The sequence below is a fragment of the Hylobates moloch genome, unplaced genomic scaffold, assembly GCF_009828535.3.
Source record: "Hylobates moloch isolate HMO894 unplaced genomic scaffold, HMol_V3 SCAFFOLD_4, whole genome shotgun sequence".
In the NCBI taxonomy this organism is placed as follows: domain Eukaryota; kingdom Metazoa; phylum Chordata; class Mammalia; order Primates; family Hylobatidae; genus Hylobates; species Hylobates moloch.
Genome location: NW_026652279.1, coordinates 28368527 through 28390948, shown reverse-complemented (window position 1 = coordinate 28390948; position 22422 = coordinate 28368527). Strand labels below are relative to the sequence as shown.

At 44.2% G+C, this 22422-nt stretch overlaps 1 protein-coding gene across 2 annotated transcripts in view; it reads right to left on the bottom strand.

Moving 5' to 3' along the window:
- The window catches only part of ATG7 (autophagy related 7), a 279143-nt gene that overhangs the window by 252553 nt on the left and 4168 nt on the right, over nt 1-22422 (bottom strand). The window lies entirely within an intron of this gene.

Below are 22422 nucleotides of genomic sequence, written 5' to 3'. Positions count from 1 at the left end.
CAAACAAAAAGTAATGAGATGTTTACAGGCTATCTTAAGACACAACTTCTTTTTGGATTGTGGTAAGAAACATATAACATATACTTTACCATCTTGATTATTTTGAGGTTAGGTGGTACTAAGTATAATCCCAATGTTGTGAAACAGATCTCCAGAACTTTTTCATCTTGCAAAACTGGAACTCTATACTCTTTAAACAATAACTCCCCATTTCCTTTCCCCCAGGACCTTGCACCCACCATTCTACTTTCTGTCTATACAGGTTTGACTACTTCATGTAAATGGCATCATACAGTATTTGTGTTTTTGCGACTGGCTTATTTCACTTAAGACACAACTTTGAAAACCATCCTAATTGGCCTGTGTTGTCAAGCTGATTCTCCTCATGACACAGTGATTTTTTTTTTTTAATTGAGATGGAGTCTCGCTCTGTTGCCCAGGCTGGAGTGCAGTGGCGCAATCTCGGCTCACTACAGCCTCCGCCTCCCAGGTTCAAGCAATTCTCCTGCCTCAGCCTCCCAAGTAGCTGGGACTACAGGCGCATGCCACCACGCCCAGCTAATTTTTTTTTTTTTTTTTTTTGAGACGGAATCTCGCTGTGTCGCCCAGGCTGGAGTGCAGTGGCGCAATCTCGGCTCACTGCAAGCTCCGCCTCCCAGGGTCAGGCCATTCTCCTGCCTCAGCCTCTCCAAGTAGCTGGGACTACAGGCGCCCGCCACCACGCCCGGCTAATTTTTTTGCATTTTTAGCAGAGACGGGGTTTCACCGTGGTCTCGATCTCCTGACCTCGTGATCCACCCGCCTCGGCCTCCCAAAATGCTGGGATTACAAGCGTGAGCCACCATGCCCGGCCCCAGCTAATTTTTTGTATTTTTGGTAGAGACAGGGTTTCACCACAGTGATTTTTCTAAGTAACCTTTGTGGCCTTAATGTTTATGCTTCTTCCTTCCTTGAGTCAGTCTGACTGATGCACTACTGTTATTCCTTCTTTGACACAGACACTGTCTCAGAAGTTTTTGCCATCTTGTGTGGTCCTGGAGAACTCTGCAAGTACAAAATCCTAAATCCAGCCACTCAGAAATGCAACAAACCAAACTGTCAGAATTCTGTCTGTCTGAGAGCAGTGCTTTAACACCTCTAGCTGAAGCAGATAATGAGGATACATTTCTCCCCGCCTCCCACAGAGCCTAAATTTCTTTGAAATCTCATATTTTATCTTTTCAATGCATGGAAATTTTGTATTTTGTGCCATGATATATATTTTATTATTTCATTTCCCCCCTCAAATCATCTAATAAATTTGACCTCCCTGGCAATCATGCATACGTATACTGTAACTTTCTATAATCCCTCCACACTCTCAGGGTAACATACCCTAGTTTGAGAAGGACAATACTAAAGAAATCTGACAGCTCCAAAAAGCAAATTGATGAGGTCCCTTCACTTTCCATCTGTCCAATTACCCCACAACAAGACATACAAGTATTTCTGCAGCAGAACATATGAACAGTCACTGTAAATGGGATACATTTACAGGGTCACGCTCTGCTGCCCAGGCTGCAGTACAGTGGCACAATCTCAGCTCACTGCAACCTCAGCCTCCCAAGCTCAAGCAATCCTCCCACCTCAGCCTCCCAAGTGGCTGAGACTACAGGCATGGGCTACCATGACTGGCTAATTTTTCTGTATTTTCAGTAGAGAACAGGTCTTGTCGTGTTGCCCAGGCTGGTGTCAAGCTCTTGGATTTGTGATCCTTCCACCCTGGACTCCCAAAGTGCTGTGATTACAGGCATGAGCCACTGCACCTGGCTAAATGGGATATATTTTTTTAAAAGAGCTCATATCTACTCAGGGAGGTTTTGCTTGAATTTTGTGCCAAGACTATTAAAAAGCTTTCAGTTTTCCAAACTTGTTGGATTTAGAATTAGAGATAAGGAGCTTTGGATTGATAGAAACTGTATAATGAAATACAAACTTAGTGCTCCTGGTCGGGTGCGGTGGCTCACGCTTTGTAATCCCAGCACTTTGGGAGGCCGAGACGGGCGGATCACGAGGTCAGGAGACTGAGACCACGGCTGAAACCCCGTCCCTACTAAAAATACAAAAAATTAGCCGGGCGTGGTGGCGGGCGCCTGTAGTCCCAGCTACCAGAGAGGCTGAGGCAGGAGAATGGCGTGAACCCGGGAGGCGGAGCTTTCAGTGAGCCGAGATTGCACCACTGCACTCCAGCTTGGGCGACAGAGCGAGACTCCGTCTCAAAAAACAACAACAACAACAAAAAACAAAAGTTAGTGCTCCTACATAAAAGGTATTCAAATCAAGAAGAATGGGATGAATGTGGGGCAGAGCCCTGGGAAAGACACCGTGAAGCAGATGGGCACTGAGTGATGTTGAAGAGGATGGGTAAGGGGTGGGGGAAGATGGGTGGAGGGCAGAAGGAACAAGAAGAGCAGAGGAATACTCATGGCAGAAATAGGGACACGTGAAACCAGCTGTCCTCATGTGGAGGGTTTGTGCTGTGCAGGAGCAGCACACATAGAGGTGAGCAGGTGACATGGGTGAACACCTATGGAGAAGCCTCAAATGCGAGGCTAACGAATTTCGGAGGGGGAAGCCAGTGGCAGTCCTGCATGGTGAATATGATTCTGCAGTGGGTAAAGGGCTTTGAAAGAGGCAGGCAGGGAAATCAGCTAAGAGCCCAAAAATTTATGAAGACCTGGATTAGAGCAGAGGAGTAAAACTGAAGAGGAGGGGACCCTTGTTGGGGCTGATTTAAAATAAAAGGTGACCTAACTTGGTATCTTGGTGGACTCAAGAAATGAAAAGAGAGAACAAAGCTCTTGCGGTGTCAAGCCACAAATGGCTAGGAGAATGGCAGCTTGAGTGAAAGAGAAGACCCTTGAGAGGCAAAGCAAGTTTCAGAAGAGTAATAATGAAAGAATTTTCTGCTGTGGACAACAGCAGGGCAAAGATAAGCCAAGGAAACTGGACATGGATACTGACAGAACAGCTAACACAGGTGACAATGATCAGTTCTTAGAACTTACTCAGAGAAAGAAAAGCCCCACGAAGTCCCAGAGAATGTCCGCAGTTAGGGAGTAAAAAGAAACAGAACCAGTAGGCCAGGCGCAGTGGCTCATGCCTGTAATCCCAGCACTTTGGGAGGCCAAGGCGGGTGGATCACCTGAGGTCAGGAGTTTGAGACCAGCCTGACCAAAATGGTGAAACTCCATCTCTACTAAAAATACAAAATTAGCTAGGTGTGGTGGCACATGCCTATAATCCCAGCTACTTGGGAGGCTGAGGCAGGAGAACTGCTTGAACCCAGGAGACAGAGGTTGCAGTGAGCCAAGATTGTGCCATTGCACTCCAGCCTGGGCAACAAGAGCAAAACTCCGTCTCAAAAAAAAAAGAAAGAAAAAAGAAAAGAAAGAAATAGAACCAGTAAAACAAAGAAGGCTGTAGTTGGAACACCAGGACAGTACATATATCTACCAACTCTAAGCAGTAAAAAAACTTTGAGAAGAGTAATGATGAATGGACACTAGAAATCAAAGAAAATGACTGGTCAATGCCATTGTATTTAATGTTTAAAAGGAGTGCGGTGGTGGCTTTCTAAAATGCAATTTCATGGTAGATTGCTTAAAAGAGAACAGGCTATAAAGGCAGAATCATCACAGGAGAGTAACTGACTGTGTCCCTAGCAAGTTCCAGGGGGGCAGGTTAGTTTGCCATTGGATTCCTAATGGGTGGTTTGTTGTTGTTTTTCAACAGGCTGAATATGCTTTCCACATTTAAAAAGATGTTTTGGCAACAGAAATCCAATTTTGAATGAATGAAAGACTCACAACGAGGGCTTAAAAAAACTGAAAAGCAAACAGAAGGAATGAGGTGGGAATTATAATAAATATTTTTCTATATAATTGATAAGCTTCATTGATCACAAAAGACAACACTTCACTGTCCCTAAAATTCTCCACTGCCTCAGTATGGCTTGCAGCATCATGCCCCAGATAGTGCCTGACCAAGTGTTTTCAAACATCCACCATCTTGAGCACATATTTATTTATTTTCTATTTATTTTTTATTTGAGACAGAGTCTTGCTCTGTTGCCCAGGCTGGAGTGCAGTGGCACGATCTCAGCTCACTGCAACCTCTACCTCCTGGGTTCAAGAGATTCTCCTACCTAAGCCTCCTGAGTAGCTGGGACTACAGTGTGCACCACCATGCCCGGCTAATTTTTGTTTTTTAGTAGAGATGTGGTTTCACTATGTTGGCCAGGCTAGTCTCGAACTCCTGACCATGTGATCTGCCCACCCAGGCCTCCTAAAGTGCTGGGATTACAAGTGTCAGCCACTGCTCCCGGCCTTTGAGCACTTATTAAAAAATGAGGATGCCTGGGTCTCACTCCCACTTCCTGTGGAGGAAAGAAGATTTGATAAGAGAAGGGATAGTGATGGAGGCCAGCAGTCTGGAGTTTGCCCAGTGCCTCAGGTGATGCTGCTGTAGGTTTGGTGCTATCTTGATGCCTACAAGTCACCGGCACTTATTTTTGGAGGCCTCACCTCAAAATCACCTCAAATGTATTTGAATGCACCCTCAACTCCTATTAAATATTTTTTGGCTTTTAATTGTTTGAAAGAATTTTTATAATCTTGCCCAATGGAAAACAGGTGATTTGGCCAGGCTCAGTGGCTCACGCCTATAATCCTAGTACTTTGGGAGGCCAAGGCAGGGGATCGCCTGAGGTCAGGAGTTCAGGACCAGCCTAGCCAATATGGTGAAACCCCCATCTCTACTAAAAATAAAAAAAATTAGCCAGGTGTAGTGGAGTGCACCTGTAATCTCAGCTACTTGGGAGGCTGAGGCACGAGAATCTCTTGAACCTGGGAGGCGGAGGTTGCAGCTGCACTCCAGCCTGGGCAACAAGAGCAAAACTCCATTTCAAAAAAAAATAAAATAAAATAAGAAAACAGGTGATTTGAGGATTTGAGGCACACATGTGTAGAAACACTCTCACAGCCTCCTGTTTTTTCCTGGGCCTCTAATCTCTCCCTTTTCCTCTTTTCCTCCACAATGCAGCTAGCGTTTTGTTTCTACTGTTGGTTTTTGAAGGATTCCATGCTCAGCCCTCTCCTCAGTCATTCATTTTCTTTTTTTTTTTTTGAGACAGAGTCCTGCTCTGTTGTCCAGGCTGGAGTGCAATGGTGCGATTTCGGCTCACAGCAACCTTGCCCTCCCAGGTTCACGCGATTCTCCTGCCTCAGCCTCCCAAGTAGCTGGGACTACAGGTGTGTGTCACCATGCCCAGCTAATTTTTTTTTTTTTTCTCGAGATGGAGTCTTGCTCTGTTACCCAGGCTGGAGTGCAATGGCATGATCTGGGCTCACTGCAACCTCTGCCTCCTGGGTTCACGTGATTCTCCTGCCTCAGACTCCCAAGTAGCTGAGATTACAGGCGCACGCCATCACGCCCGGCTAACTTTTTGTATCTTTAGTAGAGATGGGGTTTCACCATGTTGGCAAGGCTGGTCTCAAACTCCTGACCTTGTGATCTGCCCGTCTCGGCCTCCCAAAGTGCTGGGATTACAGGTGTGAGCCACCACGCCCAGCCCTAATGTTTTGTATTTTTTAGTAGAGACAGATTTCGCTACATTGGTCAGGCTGGTCTCAAACTCCGAACCTCAAGTGATCTGCCTGCCTTGATGTACCAAAGTGCTGGGATTACAGATGTGAGCCACCCTGCCCGGCCAGTCATTCACTTTCTTTTCTTTTCTTTTTTTTTTTTTTTTTGAGACAGAGTCTCATTCTGTCATCTAGGTTGGAGTGTAGTGGCACGATCTCAGCTCACTGCAACTTCCACCTCCTGGGTTCAAGTGATTCTCCTGCCTCAGCCTCTTGAGTGGCTGGGATTACAGGCGCGCACCACCGCACCCGGCTAATTTTTTATATTTTTGGTAGAGACAGGGTTTCACCACGTTGGCCAGGCTGGTCTCAAACTCCTGACCTCAAGCAATCTGCTCGCCTTGGTCTCCCAAAGTGCTGGGACTACAGGCGTGGGCCACTGCACCCGGCCAAATCATTCACTTTCTACAATAATTTCTGTCTATATGCCAATGAATCTCAGGACTATACTTCTAGCTCTAACCTCTAAACATATATTTAAGTGTCCTTTAAAGCCAGGACTTAGATTCCTCAGAATCTCAAATTCAACAAATCCAAAATTCAGCATATATTTTCCCTAAATTCTGCCCCTTTCTCTGTATTTCCTAGTTTGCTTAATAGTATCACCTTACATTCAAGCAAGAAATCTCAAAGTCATCTTCAATTTTTCTCTCTCTCAATGCAATAAAGCACTAATTCCTAGAAGTTCAACCTTAAACAGTCCTCTGGAATGAGATGAAGATTAACAGTTACTGAACACAGACCAAAACTAGGCACAGCAGCAAGGGTGTTCAATTGAATTCAATTCTCTCAGAAGCCCTAAGAAGGAATAGCTCCAATTTTACAGAGCAAGAAACTGAGGTTCCGAGAGGTAAGAAATTCACACAAGGAGGCCGGGTGTGGTGGCTCACGCCTGTAATCCTAGCACTTTGGGAGGCCAAGGCGGGCGGATCACCTGAGGTCAGGAGTTCGAGACCAGCCTGACAAACATGGCAAAACCCCATCTCTATGAAAAATACAAAAATTACCCAGGTGTGGTGGTGCATGCCTGTAATCTCAGCTATTTGGGAGGCTGACACAGGAGAATCGTTTGAACCCGGGAGGCGGAGGTTGCAGTGAGCCGAGATGGAGATCGTGCCACTGCACTCCAGCCTGGGCAACAGAGCAAGACTCTGTCTCCAAAAAAAAAAAGAAAGAAAGAAAAAAATAAATTCACACAAGGCTATACAGCTAGGAAAGTGGGGGAACCAGGATTCAGCTTCCAGATTCATGCCACTCTGAAGCCCACGCTCCTCATGCAACTTCATGCTTCCTGTCTAGGTCTGCCTGCCTTCTCTCCATTCCCGCTGCTACGTGCCAGGCTTCATCATCTCACACCTCGGCTCTTGCAGTGATATACTCACGGGTCACTGCCTTTGGCCCGTCTCCTCCAAACAAGATGACAAACTGCCACCAGGAATGATCTGCACAGGTGACTCCCTTGTTTAAACAAACAAACGAAAGCTTACTGGCCTTACTACACAGAGAATAAGGTGCTGCAGCCTTAGCCTGCTAGTTTCCTGATCTTCTGCATGGCTGATGTTCCTAGGAAACCTTTCCCCTCTCTACCAGGAAAAGTACTTCTCATCTCACAAGGTCTTTATGAAGCTGTCAGTAACAGTCAGTGGATATTAACAGTTCCCTTCTCAATGGTGACAGATGAACACTTCCATTAGGGCATTTACCACCATGAACTGTGCTTGCTGTTTTGATAATACTGTTAAAAACTATTTAAATAACAGCAGTAGTAATAGTCATATTAGTAACTGTTCTTACTAAATGCTCATTGTGTACCAAGCACTACACTAAATAGTTTACATGTTATTCCCTTGACAACCCCAGTGGTAAGATTATGCCTACTTTACCGAAGAGAAAACTGAGGCACTGGGAGCTTAAGTAACTTGCCCAGAGTCACACCGGAAGTGGTAGAGCTGAGATGATAACCCGGGTCTGCTAGCTTCAAAGCCCCTATTCTCGTCACTATATTACACTGCCTTGAATGAAGAAACTTCTTTTCAGGAACTTTCTACTGCCCATCAGCCTCACACATGCTAAAAAATAACCAATTGTTTCGAAAAACATTCACAAGCTAATCTCTCCAACAGTCAAAACAAAAAGGCCCTGGCCAGAGCCATCATCCAATGTGGAAGGAAATCAACACAGTTGCAGACAGTGGTACAAAAGGATTTCATCTAAAATCCTGTGTGACAGATCATCGAGTCCCTACATATGTCAGTCATCCACAACTTTCTCTTAAAGGACAAATGTAACTTGTTTTCATCATAATTTTGATGACCTGCTAAGGACATCAAGATGGAATTTTAACCAGTGCCAGAGAATCACAAAGACAAAAAAGAAAACTCTATTCTACAAGACTTCGGTAGCTAGGTAAAAGTGACTAAGGATAACTACTTAGAAGATAACACACTTGGCCGGGTGAAGTGACTCACGCCTGTAATCCTAGCACTTTGGAGGCTGAGGTGGGTGGATCACTTGGTAAGGACTCCAAGACCAGCCTGACCAACATTGCGAAACCCCGTCTCTACTAAAAATACAAAAATTAGCCGGGCATGGTGGTGCATGCCTATAATCCCAGCTACTCGGGAGGCTGAGGCAGGAGAACTGCTTGAACCCGGGAGGCAGAGGCTGCAGTGAGCTGAGATCACGCCATTGTACTCCAGCCTGGGAGACAAGGGTGAAACTCCATCTCAAAAAAAAAAAAAAAAAGATAACAGATATTTTGTATATTAATTGCAGATAGTGGTTCCTGGTGTCTTCAAGGTTGTGCATCTGAAGCCTAAAGTAAAGTCTGCCTACCTGGGGGTGGCTGCTTCATGAGGTTGGCTGCTTCATGAGGTTGGCTGGAAGTACCAGGCAGTGACAGCTACCTGGAGGAGAAGAGGAAGCAGAAGGCCAAGATCCACTATCAGAAGTAAAAACAGCCCATGAGGCTGCAGAAACAGGCGGAAGAGAATGTGGAGAAGAAAACTGACAAATACAGAGTTCCTCAAGACCATGGGCTCCTGGTCTGAGCCCAGTAAAGGCTGCTTATTCCTCATGCTTGGCCTGGCCTGCCCCTCCTCCATCACCACGCTGGGATGTGGGGGAGCCAGGCGGCACTCCAGGTGCTGAAGGCAGCCTGGGACTTAGAAAGATGGGAAAGAGGAAAGGGCCTTAGTCACTGCCTTACTATAAAGTTATTTGAAACAATTCTAGGAGTTGTGCAGACATAATTTGCCTATGACCTACTTGTCCATGAGAGAGTTTTTAAGAAGAATTAGTTACTTCTGTTTCAATATTAGCAAAAGTGAGCTGGAACATTAATTGGAGGGGAGCCCTACTCTGTGAATGAGGCATCTATTTCCCACCCAGTCTATACTATAGACTGCAGCTACTAGGATGTGAGAAAACACATGGGGACAATGTAAGTTTGCTGTTGTACAAACGTTATTTATAGAAGCAGAGACTGGGAAGATGTGCGACCAAAGGGGTTCCAGGTATTGCCCTTATTCCTTCCCTGTACTTTGTAAACAGAACAAATAAACTATTTTTACAGAGAGAGAGAAAAAAAAGGCCCAGTGCAGTGGTCCATGCCTGTAATCCTAACTCTTTAGGAGGCTGAGGCAGGAGAATCGCTTGAGCCCAGGAGTTTGAGACCAGCCTGGGCAACATGGTGAGACCCCATTTCTACAAAAAAAAATTAAAAATTTGCTGGGCATTGCAGGGCACACCTGTAGTCCCAACGACTCGGGAAGCTGAGGTAAGAAGATAGCTTGAGCCCACCAGGAGGTTGAGGCTGCAGTGAGCCATGATTGCACAAAAGTAATTTGCATACGAGGCACATCCTTCAAATATTTTCTGACTTATTTGACCTTAGAGAAATTCTGAACAGAACCCAAGGGCCTATTTAATAAGAGGATATAGTTGATATTCAGCTGCTGAAACTGTTCTATGACAGGCTGAAAACAGAAAAGTCTTAAGCAACATCAGCATGATGAGGAATCTTCTGGAAATACCTAAACAGGACAATCTATGATAAAGGTATCACTTAGGAACATACATGTCTATGTCACATCACTATAGTGCTTAAGCTGGAAGGGAAGATTTAAGAAGTAATGGTCGGAGGGGAATTTGGGGGGAAGTGAGTCATAGGTAGAGTTATTCATGTGTCACTAATCTAAATCCAAACATAACCTACTTCTTGAAAAAGTAAGGCTTGCCTGTATAGCCCTGGACAGTGCAAGTGAAACTTCGGCCTCTGCTTAGCTTAGAAAGATAAAGGATTGTTTTTATCACACTTCAACATTATATTCAGACACAGTCAAGGAAAGAAATTAACATAGGCATCAATGTAAGTGTGTTTCAATTTTATTTCAAACTATTTCAGGATGTGAAACATCCTGAGTTACACAAGATGGGATTGTGTCACTGCCAATTAAACAGGAAAGGTTTTGATAGGGATTCAACACTGTAATGAGCAAGAACCCTAGCTGTGTAAGAAAGCCTGCAGTAGCCAAGAAGTTCAGTCAAGATTAAACTGAAATAGCACCATGTGTGGTTAACCAATACAACCCCCCTGGGGCTGTGTCTACCACTGAAACTTGGTGCAAATTTCAGACTTTAATGAAAATAAAACTCAGTCACACTCAGCATGAGTAGGAGCTCAGCAAATGTCACTGAATGAGTACTTATCAAAAGTTTCTGTCCAAATGCATCTAAATCTTTTGCTTTTTAAGATCAAATCCCCACAGGAAATGTGCAGTGGCGGTTGCCTCCCAAGAAAGCTGCTAGGGCAGGAGAGAGGAGTGTGGGGAGACTTATTTTCACTGCATGACCTTTTTTGCCTCTTAAAGTTTGTATTATGTATATAAAATAACAATACAGAAATAACTAAAATAATTAAAGAAAAAAGTCCTAACCCAATGGCAAGAAGACAAAGAGAGAGATAAAAGACTAGCAGCTCAACTGCTTTGGTTCCCAGAAATCATAGCTGGGAGATCCTTGAAACAAGAACCATGTCTTACTCATCTTTCTTTAGGACTGAGCACAGTGCCTGGATCATATTAAGAGCTCAGTAAAGGTTCAAATGAAATAATAGCTCTCTTTTCCCACAAAGGGCCAATGGATGGATGCTATACAGTAAGATAAATCTCAGCAGAGTTTAAAAATTACTAATAGCTTGAATTGTCCAAACAGGAAATAGATCAGTGAGATAATGAGTTCTCCATTAGTGGAAGTGTTCAAGCATATATTGGATGATTATTTGCCATGTAATACTGCACAAAGGATTGCTGTATCAGGCAGTCAGACAAGACCAGGTTCTGGCAAGCTTTTCCTGAAGAAGGCCAGATAGTAAATATTTTAAGGCACTGCAGGCCCCAAACAGTCTGCTGTGTATTTATTTTTTTACAACCCTTAAAAAAATGCAAAAACCATTCTTAGCTCCTGTACTGCACAAAAAAAGGCCTCGGGCAGGACTTGATCCACAGGCTATAGTTTACTGACTCCTGGACTAAATGATCTTCCAAACCTGTTATCTTTTGACTCTTTGAAGGTGCCAATAATGTATTTTGTTCTGAGGAAGACTGATGTTTTTGGCATAATCTTTTTAAAGGGCAGTAAAGATCAATGAGGGCTGCTGAGGGCGAAGGCCAGATTCTAAGGCCACATCTGCTGGTCTGCAATAGGCACCTTTTTTTTTTTTTTTTTTGAGACGGAGTCTCGCTCTGTCACCCAGGCTGGAGTGCAGTGGCGCAATCTCGGCTCACTGCAAGCTCCGCCTCCCGGGTTCACGCCATTCTCCTGCCTCAGCCTCTCCGAGTAGCTGGGACTACAGGCGCCCGCCACCACGCCCGGCTGATTTTTTTTGTATTTTTTTAGTAGAGACGGGGTTTCACCGTGGTCTCGATCTCCTGACCTCGTGATCCACCCGCCTCGGCCTCCCAAAGTGCTGGGATTACAAGCGTGAGCCACCACGCGCGGCCAATAGGCACCTTGTAATGCTGCAAATACTTCTTTATGAACTGGTAAATATAGTCTACTCAAAACATTCACACATCTCTCAGCATCATTAAGCCAAGACGAAGCTCATTTGATATTTATTAAGGCTCATAACGTTCCGGAAAGACTGCATCAGCAGCATTCTACATCCTAAGCAGGCATATGACTACACCTCTGATGGTTTCCTTATGCTTTCTCCCAGACCCCCGCTGCTGCCTTCCGACTTTTCTAGTTCTACCCCACGGCCCTGTCACTCCTCACCTCTGACCTGATGCTCCTTAACAGCGGTTCTCAGGCCCCCACGGCCTAGAACCCACAGCCCCTCTGTCTGAAAAGTGTCCCTGTTCTCCCTCACCTTGCTTCTGTGACTGCCTGGCATTTTGAAAAGCCAGCTCAGAGGTGACCTGCTCGGGAAGGCCTTCTCAGAGGTGCCTCGCCTGTCTTCACTCCCCTCATACTCCTGGCAGCTATATTTAATCACTCCTGGCTCTAAGCCACCTAGACATTTGGTATTGTTTTTCAACTCTTTGCTTACCTGTTTGCCTCCACCAAACTTGATTGTAAACTCTACAAATACAGATCCTGGCTCATATTCCTTTCAATGTCCCTAGTCCCTTGCGAGTGGCTCTCAAACATTACTAGGATGAATTTTAGAAACCTTTTATCAGCCAGGCACAGTGGCTCACATCTGCATCCCAGCACTTTGAGAGGCTGAGGCAGGAGGACTGCTTGGAGGCAGGAGTTCATGACCAGCCTGGGCAACACAGCAGGACACCATCTCTAGAAAAAATTAATTTAAAAATAAAATAATTTAAAAAAAAAAAGTTTGGGTGTGGTGGCTCACACCTGCAATCCCAGCACTTTGGGGGTCTGAGGCAGGAGGATAGCTTGAGCTCAGGAGTTTGAGACCAGCCCAGGCAACATGGGCAACATTCCGTCTCTACCAAAAATATTTAAAAAGTTAGCTGGGCATGGCGGTGGCATGCGCCTGTGTTCCCAGCTACTTGGGAGACTCAGGCAGAGGATCGCTTAAGCCTGGGAGATTAAGGCTGCAGTAGCCAAGATGGCAAGATGGCACCACTGCACTCCAGCCTAGGTGACAGAGCCAGACCCTGTCTCAAAAAAAAAAAAAAAAAGAAAGAAAAAACAAACAAACAAAAAAAACCACAAAACAAAAACAAGGAACTTTCTATAGATATCCTCCCCAAAAGAAACAAAAGCAAGAAATAACACAAACTTCTATGACTATGAGAACAAACCCCAGAAGCCAATTACCACAGAATATGGAGTAAGGAATCATGAAGAACATACGACAATATGCCATATAACTTAGGTCTCTAAACCTATTATTGTTTTTTCAAGACTAAGACCTTAGCGGGCAGGAAACATGCATGCACAAATCAGTGCAAATAAAACCTTACTCAACTGCATATGAAAGTAGTCAAGAATAAATGTTTCTTTCTGAAAGCGTTCTGGTAGCTACTAGTGACAATATCTGGTCATTAATATAGCATTTTAATGAAGAGATTAAAGTTAACACCAGCAGCAACGTGACAAACAGACACTGTGTGCTATCTGATAGAATGCCATGGAAAGAACACAGCATCTGTGGTGTTTGGATGAAAATGCACAACCTGGATCTCATGGGAGGAAACATCAGATAAACCCATGTTGAAAAACGTTCTACAAAATGACCAGGATTATAGTCTTCAGAAGTGCCAAGGTCTTAAAAGTCAGAGGGAGACAAGGAACTGTCCCAGATTGAAAGAGACCACAAAGACGTGACAGCTGGGGACCATGTGTGATCCTGGGATGATGCTCCACTATAAAAGGGCATTATTGGGACAAAAACTGAATGGGATTCTCTGGGAGATGGATAAATAGAAGGTCTCTGTCTTATTCTTATAGTATTTCTGTAAGTTTGAAACTGTTCCAAAATAAAATAGTAAGAATAATTTTATCACCCAGACACACACAGCTTTATACTTTGTTCAACAGGCAAAACCAATCAACCTGACAGAAGTTAGAATGGTGATTACAGGGTGAGGTGGAGCTACTGACTGAGAAGGCCACGAGGAAGGCTCCTGGGGAGATGGAAATATTCTATATCTTGAGCTGGGTGGTGGTTACAAGGCATGTACCTATGTAAAAAGCCACAAGCTAAACATTTGCTATCAGTGCACTTTATGTATGTTATCCATGAATAAAGAAGTAAAATAGGGCCGGGTGCGGTGGCTCACACCTGTAATCCCCACAGTTTGGGAGGCTGAAGGAGGAGGACTGCTTGAGCCCAGGAGTTCAAGACCAGCCTGGGTAACATGATGGGCCCCCATCTCTACAAAAAATAAAAAAAATTGCCAGGTGCCTGTAGTCCCAGCTACTTGGGAGGCTGAGGTAGGAGGTGGGAGGATCGCTTGAACCCAGGAGGTCGAGTCTGCAGTGAGCCGTGATCGTGCCACTGAACTCCAGCCTGCGTGACAGGGTGAGAACCTGTCACAGGAAGGAATTAAAAAAAAAAAAAAAGCTGGGCGCGGTAGCTCACACCTGTAATCCCAGCACTCTGGGAGGCCGAGGCGGGCAAATCACAAGGTCAGGAGATCGAGACCATCCTGGCTAATACGGTGAAACCCCGTCTCTACTGAAAATACAAAAAAAAAATTAGCTGGGCATGGTGGCGGGCGCCTATAGTCCCAGCTACTTGGGAGGCTGAGGCAGGAGAATGGTGTGAACCCGGGAGGCGGAGCTTGCAGTGAGCCAAGATTGCGCACCTGCACTCCAGCCTGGGCGATACAGCAAGACTCCATCTCAAAAAAAAAAAAAAAAAAAAGGCCAGGCACAGGCACAGTGGCTTACACTTGTAATCCTAGCACTTTGGGAGGCCAAAGCAGGATGATCACTTGAGCCCAGACGAGACCAGTCTAGGCAACATCGTAAGACCTCATCTCTACAAATAATTTTAAAAAATTATTATGGAGTGGTGGTGCATGCCTGTGGTCCCGACTACTCAGGAGGCTGAGACAGGAGGATCGCCTGAGCTCAGGCAATCCAAGCTGCAGTGAGCCATGACTGCACCACTGTATTCCAGCCTGGACAACAGAGCAAGACCCTGTCTCAAAAAATAAAATAAAATAAAAAAGTAGAACAAAACCCCTATCTTTAAACTATACCAGTCCTACGAAGAGAACCTTCATTTATTCATCAGTAGGTCATTAAAGTAGGTCATCAGTTAACAGATGACCTACTTAAATTTAGCTTTGGTAAAAAGCAATTCATTACTCTAAATAAGGAGCCTAAATGAGAAATCATTTCCATAAAGTTTTCTGGCATTTTGTGATTAAAGAAGCTAAGGATGGAAGTATTTTGGCTTGGCTGCTGATAGAATTAATTGAAGCAGGAGTGCTTCCTGGAGTGAGACTGCCCAACCATTCTCCCTCTAGGATTGGACACAGCAAATAATCAAGCCAGTGTAGGATTTTTTAAAATGAAGAAGTGTAGGATATTTTTTAATGAAGAAATACAGGATGTTTTAAATGAAGAAGTAATTCACTTTAAAGTGAAGAAGTAATTGTAGAAAATAAAAAACAGAGGGAGAGAAAAAAACAAAAAGAACCTGTCTTTAGGGGAAGCTAGACACACAGGCCTCTAGTTTCCATAAACCAGCCTGACAATGCTAAAAATTATCACACTCTAATTTTTCTGTGTTGTTTTAGTTTTTTGTCTGTTTGCTTTAGGAGGGCAGGGGAGTTTTTTTGGTTTATTTTTCTTTGAGACAGAGTCTCGCTCTGTCGTCCAGGCTGGAGTGCAATGGCGTGATCTCGGCTCACTGCAACCTCTGTCTACTGGGTTCAAGCGATTATCCTACCTTGGCCTCCTACATAGCTGGGATTACAGGCATGCGCCACCACGCCCAGCTAATTTTTGTATTTTTAGTAGGGTTTCGCTTTGTTGGCCAGGCTGGTCTCAAACTCCTGACCCCAGGTGATCCACCTGCCTTGGCCTCCCAAAGTGCTAGGATTACAGGCGTGAGCCACTGTGTCCGCCACAAGCAGGAGAGTTTTTAATGGTTCAGGGAAAGGATGCTAAAAGGAGGGGTAATGTAATGCAGTCAGGAATCTGGTCTTTAGTCAGATAAACCCGAGTGTGGATTCCACCTCCACCTCCTATTGGCTGAGAAGCCTAGGGTAGGTTAGGGCAGGTTCCTTCACCCCCCTGCACCTGGATTTACTCAGGTGTAAGATAAGGACAAATATACCTACTCCAGAACTTGCTGGGAGGGCTAAATGTTTGTGATGTGCCTGCTACAGTGCCTGGCATACAACGAGCAGTCAATAAATGGTAGCTGCTGGTAGTTTTTCTTGTCACTGCCCCATATTAGCCAACAATGCCTGACTGATGTGGTTCCCCTTCCCCATGCTCACTATGAAAATTTCCTCTGCCTAAAACATGGCTCATTTAAAGCCTACCTCCCTCAAAAGAGCTCTGCAATTACAACAGAGGCTTAATTAAAAGGAAATGGTCAGTCTCCCACTACAGGTCATCAAGAAGTCCAAAAGAACAAGTTCTAAAGGGCAGCGAGCACTCAGTGTCCGATTTCTCTGAGCCCATGTGGGGCCATTCACTTAGCAGAAGTGCAGAATAACTGCAATTTGGCCCTGAAGTGCCTTCTCTGGGCCAAAATGGAGCACACAGAGCAGGCTTCTATTCTCATTTTCCCAGCTGCAGGGCTGCAAGCTCTGGCAGTCGTTAAAATAAGCACCAAACCACATGACCAAGTCCCGCTGACAAACAGCATATGTTCTTAGCTGCTGATGTGTAAAAAGGAGGTAGAGATCACCAGGAGTCGGGAGGAGGCTGCTTTGGCATATGGAGCCAATGCACATTTTATAGACAAATGATGCTTCTGCAACCTCATGAGTTTCGGAAACAATCTGCAAGGCTGTTAAAGAGGGAGGTTTAAAGCCTTCTCTTCCAAAAGAAGGAAAAAAGTTCTAAACTTAGAAGAAAGAGTAGGCTCTACCGGAAGATGAGAACTTAGGACTCCTACAGGGAAACCAGCTGGGTACAGAAACCTCACTTCCTTTTAAAAGTTGCATTAGAGTCAAGATGTCCCTGAGCAAAACTAACATCTCCACAAGACATCAAGTCATCAAGTCAGCCAAATTGGTTTGTGACTGTGCTTTCAGGTGATTTCTGTGGTAACAGCTGATCACACTGGCAGTGAGGAAAATTGCTATGATGGGTGAGTTGTCCTCCTCACCTCTAAGCCAACTCTGAATCAACGTGATTTCTTCTTCAGTGGGTCAACCAGGGAAGAAGCAGTCACATCCACAGTCTTCAAACTCTATCTATCCTTCTCATTGGTTACTTCCAGGAGCTGTTTTTCTTTTATTTTGATTTCCTTCTGCTATAATATCCTTCACCCTCACATGCAATCTGGTGTCCATCAGCTTCAGTTTTTGAGAATGGATGCACTGGATACCAGCATTATGGGGTTTGAGAAGCCTACATGGGAGGGACAGTGACGGCTGAGAAAATGTGGGAAAGAGGAGAGAGGAAGCAATACTGCCAGAAAGATGGAGGGCAGTGTGCCTTCTTCTGAGTCCTTTTGTTACCTCCACTGATCAACACTGTTGCCCATTTCTCTATTCATCTGAGAGACAGCCACCTGGATTTGTCTGAATCACTGTGGAGCCCTATGCCAAGCAACAACTAAAATCTATGATGGTTTCCTAAAAGCTGGCTGAGTTATGAAGGCTTGCTTCTAAATAATAACATCTCTGTGGTTTTCATTTCTGGTGATCTTTAAAGAATCCTGAGAAATGGGAGAAGTACTGAAAAACTGGGCCAAGCAAAGGCCTGATTTCAGATTTTCAAAATGTTTGATTTTTCTTTTTTCTTTTCTTTTTTTTTTTGAGATGGAGTTTTGCTCTTGTTGCCCAGGTTTGAGTGCAATGGCACGATCTCGGCTCACTGCAACCTCCGCCACCCACGTTCAAGCGATTCTCCTGCCTCAGCCTCCCAAGTAGCTGGGATTATGGGCGCCCGCCACTACGCCCAGGTGATTTTTTGTATTTTTAGTAGAGAGTGTTTCACTATATTGGCCAGGCTGGTTTCGAACTCCTGACCTCAGGCGATCCACCTGCTCAGCCTCCCAAAGTACTGGGATTATAGGCGTGAGCCACTGCACGCGGCCTGATTTTTCAAAGATAAGAATAAAGATGGGTTCTAAAGACCACTGGACAGAAGTTTTGCTCCCAGGAAAGGCCCATATGGGCCACTCTAGTCCACTTAGCACCTTTGTACAATCAGAAAATTACACCCCTGCTTCAAGATTTTACTTCCTTTAGTTAGAGAAATGTTGTAATATACTGATTAGGTTAGCTCAAGACATAGTAGCCTTCTCTGCCACTGTCATTACAAAAATGCACCCATAATACCTATGATATAAATGGAACCCCCTTTGATGTGGCCTCTTGTGCAGTGCGCAGCCTGCATAACTGTATGAGGCAGCCCTAAGTAATCACAAGAGGCCAATATGGTTTCTCTAAGAAAAAGTCATAACAGAGTAACTGCCTTCCTACTTTGATCAGGCAAGAATCATAGACACAGGACATACAGGTCTCAGAAATGTCTCTCAAAAGGCTGCTCTAGAAATCTCGGTAGACAAGGTGAAGATACAGGAATTGGATCCTAACATAATTAGAGGGATTAAGAACTGGTAAAATAATCTTATTCAAAGGATCTTGGTTACTGAATTAATTAATGTTAATTAGAAAGGAGCTAATAGCAGTAGGTCTTTGGCTTAGTGTCTGGGCCTGTCCAGTTTATTTTATTTATCCACATGAATGAATATTTATCAACATTTACTAAGTATTTCATGTGCACTGAACCCTGTGCTGGGGCTAAGAGCAGGGGGAATAGGCAAATAAATATATTCAATAAAGTATTCTTATTACCATATTTTACCAATAACTTGGATAGTGATATAGATTTGCTTATCAATTTCATGACACAAGAAGAAACAGGCAATACAAGTGACTAAAATTCAGGATAAAAAAAGATTCTGACCATCTGGAATGGCAGGCCTATTTTAACAAGATTTGAAATTTCACAGAGGTAAATCTAGGGCCCTAAATCTAAGTTCAAGAAAACAACTGTACAAGGCAGATGGTCTGCTAGACTGGAAAGGGCATAGGTTCATGAGCCAGAGAGACGTGAGTTCAAATCCTGTCTCTGCTACTTTCTAGCCACACCACCTTGGACAAGTCATTCAACTTCTCCGAGTCTGTTTCCTCTTCTGTTAGATGGGGATGCCACCTACTGTGCAGAATTAGTGTGAAGATTGAACTAGAAAATGCATATATCTGGCCCGTAGGAGACACTCAAAAAGCAGGACTAACATCATATTGTTTACCAATAACATGCCTGGCCAACGTGGCGAAACCTCGTCTCTACTAAAAATACAAAAAAAGGGCCGGGCATGGTGGCAGGTGCCTGCAATCCCAGCTACTCGGAAGGCTGAAGCTTGAGAATTGCTTGAACCCGGGAGGCGGAGGTTGCAGTGAGCTCAGATAGCACTACTGCACTCCAGCCTGGGTGACAGAGTAAAACTCTGTCTCAAAAAAAAAAAAAAAAAAAGAAAAGAAAAGAAAAGAAAATTAGGGTTTCCATTAGTTATTTCTTCAATAAACAGTTATATTATATACTTGTCCCTGTGCTACATTTCAGGGTTCAATGGCAAAAAAAACTATGGTCCCCACCTTTAAAGAGCTAACAATTTTGAAGCCAAATCAGACAGCAAAACAGAAGAGGAATCGGAGAATAGCAATTTGGAGATAAAACAAATACAGTATAGCCTGGTGTTGGTATAGAATGTTATAGGAGGAGGGACATCTAAATTAGACTGATGAGGCAACAGTGTTTCCTATAGAAACCCTTAAGCCAAGGAGGGTTTTTTTTGTTTGTTTGCTTTTTATTTTTTGTTTTTTGAGACGGAGTCTTGAGACAGAGTCTTGCTCTGTCACCCAGACTGGAGGGAGGTGGCGCAATTTCGGCTCCACTGCAACCTCTGCCTCCCGGGTTCAAGCGATTCTCCTGCCTTAGCCTCCTGAGTAGCTGGGATTACAGGCACCCACCACCCTGCCTGGCTAATTTTTGTATTTTTAGTAGAGACAGGGTTTCACTATGTTGGTCAGGCTGGTCTCGAACTCCTGACCTTGTGATCCACCCGCCTCGGCCTCCCAAAGCGCTGGGATTACCGGCATGAGCCACCACACCCAGCCAAGCCAAAGTTTTAAGAATATCCTATAGAAACCCTTAAGCCAAGGTTTTAAGAACATCCGAGTAGATTCTCAACAGGGGCCCTACTGACATGCTGGATGGGACAATTCTTTTTTGTTTAGATCTATCCCTGCACACTGCAGAATGTTGAGCATCTCTGGCTGTCTCTCAATAAACGCAGTAATGCCCTCTGGTCAATGTCACAAAACAAAGCAAAATAAAACAGCTCCACAAACTTCTAAACCTGCCCCTGATGGTTGAGAAAGGGGGGGTTAGATGGCAGCACTAGCCCCATGCAAGGACCCCTGGATGAGTAGGCTAGAGGTAGGGAGTGGGGACTCTCCAGGCAAAGGGAGGAAGCTGACTCAGCTCCACACCGTCAACTGCAGAAACACCCCATGGCCTCTGCATAAGCTTAGAATTTTCTTGGCCACCTCCACATACCCATCATCTAGTGAATTTCTTTGCTCACTTCAAATCACAGCTCAATCATCACTTCTGAAGGAAGACTTCCCTGACTCCCTCAGCTCCGAATTAGGTTGATCCTCCTGTATTCTAGTCCTCAAAGAGCACCAACTACCTTACCTTCATAGCACGTATGCAGTTATCCTCCTCAGTAGAATACAAATTCTATGAGAAAGGAACCATGTCAGCTTCTAATTTTCCCCCATTCATCATTATTTTTCTAGCACCTGACTTAGCACCTCATAGGTGCCCAATAAATACTTGTTGATGACTGAAACAATGAACGAATTAATAAAAATTCTATGAGAAAGGAACCGTGCCAGCTTCTCATTTTCCCCTATTCATCATTGTTTTTCTAACACGTCTTAGCACCTCATAGGTGCCCAATAAATACTTGTTGATGACTGAAACATATGAACGAACGAACCAGGACAGTATGTTTGAGAAAATACAAATGAGTTCTGTCGCGGCAGAGAAACATAAATTGTGAAGATTTCATTTTAATATGGACATATATCAGTTCCCAAATAATACTTTTATAATTTCTTCTGCCTGTCTTTACTTCAATCTCTGAACATAAATTGTGAAGATTTCATTTTAATATGGACATTTATCAGTTCCAAAAATTAATACTTTTATAATTTTTTATGCCTGTCTTTAATCTCTTAATCCTGTTATCTTTGTAAGCTGAGAATGTAAGTCACCTCAGGACCACTATTGTGTTAACTGTACAAATTGATTGTAAAACATGTGTGTTTAAACAGTATGAAATCAGTGCACCTTGAAAAAGAACAGCATAACAGCGATTTTCAGGGAACAAGGGAACCATAAGGTCTGACTGCCTACAGGGTCGGGCAGAATAGAGCCATATTTTTCTTCTTGCAGACAGCCTATAAATGGACATGCAAATAGGGAAGATATCACTAAATTCTTTTCCTAGCAAGAAATATTAATAATTAAGACCCTGGGAAAGGAATGCATTCCTGGGGGGGGGGTCTATAAAGGGCCACTCTGGGAGTGTCTGTCTTATGCAGTTGAGATAAGGACTGAAATATGCCCTGGTCTCCTGCAGTACCCTCAGGCTTACCAGGATTGGGAAGCCCTGCCCTGGTAAATTTGAGGTCAGACCAGTTCTCTGCTCTCAAACCCTGTTTTCTGTTGTTTAAGATGTTTATCAAGACAATACATACACTGCTGAACATAGATCCTTATCAGGAGTTTCTGATTTTGTCCTTGTCCTGTTTCCTCAGAAGCATGTGATCTTTGTGACCCACTCCCTGTTTGCACACCCCCTCCCCTTTTGAAGTCCTTAATAAAAACCTGCTGGTTTTGCGGCTCAGGTGGGCATCACAGTCCTACCAATATGTGATGTCATCCCTGGAGGTCCAGCTGTAAAATTCCTCTCTTTGTACTCTTTATTTCTCAGCCAGCTGACACTTATGGAAAATAGAAAGAACGTACATTGAAATATTGGGGGCAGGTTCCCCTGATAGAGTTTTGTATGGCAGCAAGGAGAGGCACATGGGGCAGAGTAGATGGACCATGCCATAAAAGCAGGCAAAGGCCATATCATGAAGAGCCTTATGTGAAAAGCTATGCAACTGTATTTCTGCATAGATCTCTATTTTAGTAAAGGCAATCCACAGCAGTGAGGACCGGAATGCTGAGGCAGGGCAACCAGCAGGGAGGCTGTGCAGAAAGACAGGCAGGAAGGGAGGGGAGCCTGAACTGAGGGCACAAGGGAGGAAATGGAGGAGATAAGTGTCAGGAGATAGCAACAAAGTCGAATCTATAGAACTCTGACGACTACCTGGACTTGGAAGATGGAAAGGAGGGATAGTACCAGAGGAAGAGTCTGAGATGACTCCCAGGGTTCTGTTTTGGATGACTAAATGGAAGGAGGGGAATTGGCAAGATTCAAGAATAGAGAAAGAACGGCAGGTTCAAAGGGAAGATGAGGAGCTTAGTTTTAGAC